Here is a 9,209-nt window from a genome sequence, read left to right on the forward strand (position 1 = left end):
TCAGCGTGGCGGATGTGTTGTTACCTACCCTTACCATCTGGGGGCGGCCCATCAGCAAGTCTAGGATCCAGTTGCAGAGGGAGGTGTTTACTCCCAGGGTCCTTAGCTTAGTCATGAGCTTTGAAGGCACTATGGTGTTGAATGCTGAGCTGTAGTCAATGAATAGCATTCTCATGTAGGTGTTCCTTTGGTCCAGGTGGGACAGGGCAGTGTGGAGTGCAATAGAGATTGCATCATCTGTGGATCTGTTGGTGCGGTATGCAAATTGGAGTGGGTCTAGGGTTTCTGGGATAATGGTGTCGATGTGAGCCATGACCAGCACTTCAAAGCATTTCATGGCTTCAGATGTGGGTGCTACGGGTCGGTAGTCATTTAGGCAGGTGTTCTTGGGCACAGGGACTATGGTGGTCTGCTTGAAACATGTTGGCATTACAGACTCAGACAGGGAGAGGTTGAAAATGTCATTGAAGACACTTGACAGTTGGTCAGCGCATACTCTCTACCTAGCCTTACATTACAGTATGCAAATATGCATGTATACTTTTATACTACATATCCTCTATAGGCACACACACTGACATTTGAAACCGCACATAAATATATACACATACTATTATGTATACTATAAAGTAGAGCAGGACGTTGGCTAATGAATAATATATGTGGAGATGGATAACAACAGTGGTGGATGTGAGAGGATGTTCTCAGAAAATACTGCCTGGTTCTAGAATGGACAGGGGGAGAAATATGAGGTTTAAATAAATGTCTAAAATGACGTGTGGAATTCCAGTTTTATTACTCTGCTCCACAGAGTGGAAAATCCAAAGTCCAAACCGTCTGGATGATCTCTGAAATGGGAAAAACAGATTCACACTTGATAGGGTAACAACCATATCCAAACTAGCTTTGGTAAGAAAGTAAACAGGGCACTCTCTCCTGAGTTTGTCTGTCTGTCTCGGAGAAAATGTTATTTGCAGATTGTCATAAAAAGAGGGGGCAAAGTCCTTTAACATCAATCCCCTGACGACCAGTGTGTGGGATAAGAGCCATGGTTTCTGGAGTCCTGTTTTTCCCCCTCAAATCTGTGGTGTGACTCTGGCCATGTGTTCTGACTAGGGCCAGATGGGGTGCTGGGTAATCTTAGGCGAGCACTAACAAATCTCTTGAGGGGGGAACTAATTAAATTAATTAATCGTATCTACTGTATATCAGTAGCAGCACGATCCCAAAAATAAAGGCAAAGAGGGAATTTCTCACACGTATATATCTACAGATGGTGGCAGCGTTGGGATCATGTGGCATTGCATTGTGTGTGTTGAAACTCAATCCCATAGATACTTCTTAGGGTTTCACCCAAGACACCCTGCACCGCTATGTTTGTCCCAGATCTGGTTCACCTACTCCATTCAAAACTGTAACATTTACAGGTTTATGGGAAAACTTGGCCATGAGCCTAAATGCTTATGGGCAAGTCTTACCTGATCCAACAACCCAACCTTTTAATATCCAAAAAAGGGAAAAACAATTGTGTCTCCTTATGTCTTCACCAAGCGTATGTCTCCTTATGTCTTCACCAAGCGTATGTGTCTCCTTATTTCTTCACCAAGCTTATGTGTCTCCTTATGTCTTCACCAAGCGTATCTGTCTCCTTATGTCTTCACCAAGCTTATGTGTCTCCTTATGTCTTCACCAAGGTGAATCTACATTAGAAGGAACTTTCATGCCACCCTATTGACACATATAAGGAAGAAAACGTGTGTGTGTGTGCATATTGCATGTATGTCATCCTATATGTGGAGGCTAGTCTTTATACACATCAGTGCTGGTTCCATTTCAGTCTAACGTATAATGTTCCACAGAAATATGTGGGCAGTAATATTGACTTTATACACTGTTTTCTTGTTCTGAGAAAGCTCCTGTGTTCATTGGATTAACATGCTGGTCATAACATGTGGCTTTTTATCCTGGATAAAAGAATGCTTTTGCTAATATAATTTACCAAGGTTTCTTTTTTTATGTGTGTATGACAGTCATAATTACGCAGACAAACCCGACAGTGATCGACTTACATTGATTGGCTTACAACAATTGCCCTTTATTTACAGTTCTATGCCAAGCTAAACCAATGTGCAGAAGAACAAATATTCACATGGTGTTAATATGTGACTATTTCTTGTGTAGTCTCGACTCTATTCTCCCATGTTGTGTTACCATGTCAAGGCTATGACTGTTGTTTTGTCTGGTTCCCCAGCACATCTGGCTGAGCTCAGTTGTTTCAAAATGAGACAGTCAAATAATAATCCAAGCACTCGTTGAACGTATCAATGGTAATCAAAACAATAGGTTGGAAAACCAGCAGGGTATTTCAGTTGCATTACTGCTAAACAGTCTGAGACCTTCATTTTCCCTTTGCAAGATAAGCAGATCTGAGGTGAGATCTCCTCTCTACAGGGGCCGACTGATCCATCTCCCCCTCCTCCTCTTCCTCCGCCTGCTCCTCCCCCCTCCTCTTGTGCCACACATGCTTCAGTCTCTCCTGCTGGGGCTGTTATAGCTGTGGTGGATTAAATATGGAGGGGGACCTGTCCAAGTGTTAACTGTGCTACATGGCACTCACATCTGAAGGAATATCGGATTTTGAGAGAGGCCGTCCACTCTCAAGGTATTGTTCAACTTCAAGTGTTGAAATGTAAAGATTATGATCCCCAACATTTAAAAAAAGAGCCGTAAGACTGTAAAGAAATCAATTTTGTCCATGAAGTGTGACTTCGTGCGACAAAGCAACGTTTGAGATTCAATGGACCAAGAACAACCTCTGTGTGATATCCACTTCTCTGTGTCCTCAGCTTGTACAAAGAGACCCCAAGGGAAGTGTTTGTCACCAAATCTCATTAAAGTAGTACAGGCACTTGGACAAAGGCAGGACATAAAGTGGAGAATAGGGGATTGCCATTGCTTGATTGGCAGTGACATTTTGTGACCTCCCTATGCAGCAGGGTCCCTCACTTTACGACCAGGATTTAGGAGCCCAGCGGCCAGTGAGGATGAGGTACAGGTTGGGTGGGAGTGTTATGGGTGTCACCCCCTCTGCGGGGGTTGGCGGACTAATTATCCACACCAAAGGACTCACCAACATTGAAGAGGTCTGTGGATGTTTAGCCTGTTGTCACCCTTCTCTTCCCTGTTATGTTCAACTTTTGTTCAGGCTGAGGCTCCCCTACACGTTGATTTAAAGCGTGGGTCTTCCACCTCACTCTGAAAGAGACAAATATCTTCAAACAGTTCTGTTTATACAATCTGTCTACGCAGCACCTCCAGACACAAACACATAGTGAAAACCTCTAGACTCCCAGACAACCCAACTCAGACATGCAGCAACATCCAGGGGGAACCTTTTAAATAACCCTAACACTAACACTGACCCTCACAAGTCTCCAAACACTAACAAGCACACCCTGTATGAAACCTGTGTGTTGTGTGCAGACCAAACGTACAGTAGGCAGAACCTTCTGTTGTTGTGAATCAATGTGATAAAATATTCAGCACTGTTGTTTTAATTTTAATTTAAAAAATTTAGTTTTACCCCTTTTCTTTTTCTTTGTGGTATCCATCTCTGCAACTCCTGTACGGACTCGGGAGAGGCAAGATCAAGAGCCGCGCGTCCTCTGAAACACAACCCAACCAAGCCGCACTGCTTCTTTGACACAATGCCCGCTTAACCCGGAAGCCAGCCACACCTATGTGTCAGAGGAAACACCGTACACCTGGCGACAGTGTCAGCGTGCATGCACCCAGCCCACCACAGGAGTTGCTAGAGCACGATGGGACAAGGACATCCCTGCCGGCCAAACCCTCCCCTAACCCAGACGATGCTGGGCCAATTGTTCACCGCCGCCCTATGGGTCTCCCAGTCACGGCCGGCTGCGACAGAGCCTGGAAACAAACCAGGATCTCTAGTGGCAAAGCTGGCACTGCGATGCGGTGTCTTAGACCATTGTGCCACTCAGGAGGCCAGCACTGCTTTCTTTTGTTTATTCTCGGAGTTATCTTATATCTGAAGAAAGTCATGTCAGGTCAAAGTCAAACCTTTGATATTACACGGGTAGACACGTTTTTAAAGAGCAAGTGCATTCAGAAAGTATTCAGACCCCTTGACTTTTTCCACATTTTGTTATGTGACAGCCTTATTCTAAAAAGGATTAAAGCTTCTACAAACAATACCCCACGATGACAAAACAAAAACAGGTTTTTAGAAAAAATTGCATATGTATTACAAATAAAAAACTGAAATATCACATTTACATAAGTGTTCAGACCCTTTACTCAGTACTTTGTTGAAGCACCTTTGGCAGTGATTACAGCCTCAAGTCTTCTTGGGTCTGTATTTGGGGAGTTTTTCCCATTCTTCTCTGCAGATCCTCTCAAGCTCTGTCAGGTTGGATGGGGAGCGTTGCTGCACAGCTATGTTCAGGTCTCTCAAGAGATGTTCGATCAGGTTCAAGTCCGGGCTCTGGATGGGCCACTCAAGGACATTCAGATCCTTGTCCAAAAGCCACTCCTGCGTTGTCTTGGCTGTGTGCTTGAGTAAACCTTCACCCCTGTCTGAGGTCCTGAGGGCTCTGGAGCAGGTTTTCCTCAAGGATCTCACTGTACTTTGCTCCGTTCATCTTTGCCTCGATTAGTCTCCCAGTCCCTGCCGCTGAAAAACATCCCCACAGCATGATGCTGCCACCACCATGCTTCACCGTAGCGATGGTGCCAGGTTTCCTCCAGATGTGATGCTTGGCATTCAGGCCAAAGAGTTCAATCTTGGTTTCATCAGACCAGAGAATCTTGTTTCTCATGGTCTGAGAGTCTTTTGATGGCTTTTAGCAAAAATCCAAGCAGGCTGTCATGTGCCTTTTACTGGCTTCCGTCTGGCCACTCTACCATAAAGGCCTGATTGGTGGAGTGCTGCAGAGATGGTTGTCCTTCTGGAAGTTTCTCCTATCTCCACAGAGGAACTCTGGAGGTTCTTGGTCACCTCTCTGACCAAGGGCCTTCTCCCCGATTGCTCAGTTTGTGGGACATTAAATAGACAAAAAGTCAGATTTTGTAACCTAATAAACTCAGCAAAAAAAGATACGTCCCTTTTTCAGGACGCTGTCTTTCAAAGATATTTCATAAAAATCCAAAGAACTTAACAGATCTTCATTGTAAAGGGTTTAAACATGCTTTGCATGTGTCCCATGCTTGTTCAATGAACCATAAACAACATGCACCTGTAGAACGGTCATTAGGACACTAACAGCTTACAGACGGTAGGCAATTAAGGTCACAAATATGAAAACTTAGGACACTGAAGAGGCCTTTCTACTGACTCTGAAAAAAAACAAAAGAAAGATGCCCAGGGTCCCTGCTCATCTGCATGAATGTGCCTTAGGCATGCTGCAAGGAGGCATGAGGACTGCAGATGTGGCCAGGGCAATAAATTGCAATGTCCGTACTGTGAGCTGCCTAAGACAGCGCTACAGGGAGACAGGATGGACAGCTGATCGTCCTCGTAGTGGCAGACCAGGTGTAACGACACCTGCACAGGATCGGTACATCCGAACATCACACCTGCGGGACAGGTACAGGATGACAACAACTACTGCCGGAGTTACACCAGAAATGCACAATCCCTCCATCAGTGCTCAGGCTGTCCGCAATAAGCTGAGAGAGGCTGGACTGAGGGCTTGTAGGCCTGTTGTAAGGCAGGTCCTCACCAGACATCACCGGCAACAAAGTCGCCTATGGGCACAAACCCACCGTTGCTGGACCAGACAGGACCGGCAAAAAGTGCTCTTCACTGACGAGTCGCGGTTTTGTCTCACAATGGGTGATGGTCAGATTCGCATTTATCGTTGAAAGAATGAGTGTTACACCGAGGACTGTACTCTGGAGCGGGATCGATTTGGAGGTGGAGGATCCATCATGGTCTGGGGCAGTGTGTCACAGCATCATTGGACAGAGCTTGTTGTCATTGCAGGCAATCTCAATGCTGTGCATTACAGGGAAGGCATCCTCCCCCCTCATGTGGTACCCTTCCTGGAGGCTCATCCTGACATGACCCTCCAGCATGACAATGCCACCAGCCATACTGCTCGTTCTGTGAGTGATTTCCTGCAAGACAGGAATGTCAGTTTTCTGCCATGGCCAGCGAAGAGCTCGGATCTCAATCCCATTGAGCACGTCTGGGACCTGATGGATTGGAGGGTGAGGGCTAGGGCCTTCCCCCCAGGTATGTCCGGGAACTTGCAGGTGCCTTGGTGGAAGAGTGGGGTAACATCTCACAGCAAGAACTGGCAAATCTGTTGCAGTCCATGAGAAGGAGATGCACTGCAGTGCTTAATGCAGCTGGTGGCCACACCAGATGCTGACTGTTGCTTTTGATTTTGACCCCCCCTTTGTTCAGAGACACCTTATTCCATTTCTGTTAGTCACATCTGTGGAACATGTTCAGTTAATGGCTCAGTTGTTGAATCTTGTTATGTTCATACAAATATTTACACATGCTAAGTTTGCTGAAAATAAACGCAGTTGACAGCTCTGTTGACAGAGCTGTGCAGCTTTATCGCCAAAACTTTTGAGGACTTTACATTTAGTTGACATAGTCTTCAGCAGGTTGCACATAGCAAAATTAGAATTACTCGAGTTGAATTAAATGTAGAAGGATTTGAAAATAAAAAGCTTGGGGTATCCTATGTGCTCTGTTGACATTTCACAGAAACTAAGGTCCATCCAACCTTTTTATGCGAGTAAAGTGCATGTCGGATAAAACAAATCTCATGACAGGCCCAATGGAAACAGAATTTGTTTTGAAAAACGTTCCAAATGTTGACAATACAAAATACGATAGATGCTCCTTTCCAATAAATATCGAGGGTCTTATTCTGGTGACATGATCATCGATGCTTGTCTACTGTTTGACAAATAAAAATAATCTTGCTTTTTTGTCCATAATAATCTTATCATGTTGGCTCTGCGCGCCCTCTAGCCAACAGCACGCACACGTGCCAATACCAGAGTGGGCACACTTGCTATATCGCACAATTTTTTGTGAGAAAACCATCAGTAGAGAATGATGGAACACATGGGAATTTAACTGCAAAAAGTATTTTTTATGTGCACTATGTCATCACACACAGCCTTTTATCCGCAACAAGTCAATTTGATGGAAACATCTCTGGTAGGGAAATGTGCATATTGTTTTTATGCAGAGTTTAGAATTTTTGCATTAAAATCTGTCGCCAATTGGATGGAAACCTAACTATTGATACACTTGTTTTTGTGAGAAGTTTTTGAAAAAGAACAGGAACTTCGCATTAATATGAACAGCGTATACTAAAATATGAATAAATGTCATGTCTCAAAATCGATACCTATGTTACCTTTATACTGTTTTATGTCCTCCAGATTTGAGGAGAAAGATGACAAGTTCAGAGGTAGCCCTTAATTCTCGCACAGCATCTGACCTAGCTAACGCCATGCTATTTCCCTAATTTTGACCACCCTACCAGGGTAAAAACTTCAATAAGTTTTGAACAGATTATGAGAAAGACGAGGCTTGGACCATTTGTTTTCTTAGAGGATCATCATCACAATTAACATATTATTTTTACCCATCGGTCAAAATATGGACACTCTGGACACTCTAAAAAGTAGCAACAGTTTAATCCAAGAGAGGACAAACATTATGAGCTAATGACCTAGGTCTACCCTTGATCACTTATTTTGAACAAAATCTGTTCGTAACCAGGAGCTACTACCAATAATCTATTGTGTTATCATATTGGTTAGTCAAACAGTGCTGAGCGTGAGTACAATGCCGAACATGACAAAATCCCACCAATGAACCCAGCCCCCACATCAAAGGTCATGACCTCTGATGATATGCAGCCCTGCCTCACAAAAGCAGTAAATGTCTGATGCTTCCAGAGGGTCACTCTTGGTAACCTGCCAGTGGTTTCTGTGGCTCCCGAAAGGGAGGATGGTCAGCATTTCGGTGCGTTGTCATCCAGAGAGAAACACCAATGCATCCATCCTCTCTGGCTGCATCTGTCTGTGTCAGTTCAGTGTGTTGGCTATCTTTGTCCATTACATTTCTCCACAGGTTTTCAACACCCCCTTATAAAGCAATGAAAGCATGTCTCTGGTGTTTATTTAAATGTCTATTTCCATTTCACATTCCTAAAAAGGTTCTAATGATAAAAGACTAAAATAGAGGAGACCAGTGGGGACCAACGCAGCTGCAATTACTCATGATGTTAGTAATTAAGCATTTAAGCCTTTTGGGAGGTTAAGTTTACACTGAGTGTACAAAACATTGGGAACACCTTTCTAATATTGAGTAGCGCCCCCTTTTGCCCTCAGAACAGCTTCAATTCATCGGGGCATGGACTCGAAAAGTTGGCGAAAGCGTTCTACAGGGATGCTGGCCAATGTTGACTCCAATGCTTCCACACAATTGTATCAAGTTGGCTGGATGTGGTGGACAATTCCTGATACCAGTGGCGATCGGTGCTGTTTAGAATGAGAGAGCAAGATTATTAGATTTTTCTTTTTATGAGCATGGCCTTATTTCTATTATAGCATGTTGGACGACTGTCATTCATATTCCATTCCCCCAGCTCAATGTAACATCAATAGGTTTAGGCTACTACATGATACTCAAATTTTCCCTGTACCCATCATGAGGTTGCTACAACCTAACCTATGAATTAAAGGTTACAACATAGGTGCACAGATCGAGAGAAAATGTGAGTAATCAAGGTGACAGTGGTACATTCAATACTGCCTTGCACACTCTTGCTTGCATCTAGCTGATCTAGGGTGTAATTATTAGTTGCAAATTAATGTATTTTTATCCCTGTTTAGTTCCGTAGCTTCCGTTTAAGAACAGTTTTTCAACAGAATCGGCGAAATGAATACACACCTGATCTCCCGCAAACACAGTTCACTTTCATAGCATCATATACAAACAGCATGATCACTTTGCTCATTATATAATTCCTTCTTGCATCTATGCGCTCTCCTCCTCTCACCATTTCCCTTCGCTTGTGGACTTCATTGCACAACACAACAGCTCTTTGTGACCAGGTGAAGAAACCTTTCCAAGCCAAACCTTCATATCATAACCGCTAACCTCTACACACAGCCTACATCGTTGTCACCATTATTGGCTAACT

Source organism: Oncorhynchus masou, chromosome 15 (genome assembly GCF_036934945.1).
Source record: "Oncorhynchus masou masou isolate Uvic2021 chromosome 15, UVic_Omas_1.1, whole genome shotgun sequence".
In the NCBI taxonomy this organism is placed as follows: domain Eukaryota; kingdom Metazoa; phylum Chordata; class Actinopteri; order Salmoniformes; family Salmonidae; genus Oncorhynchus; species Oncorhynchus masou.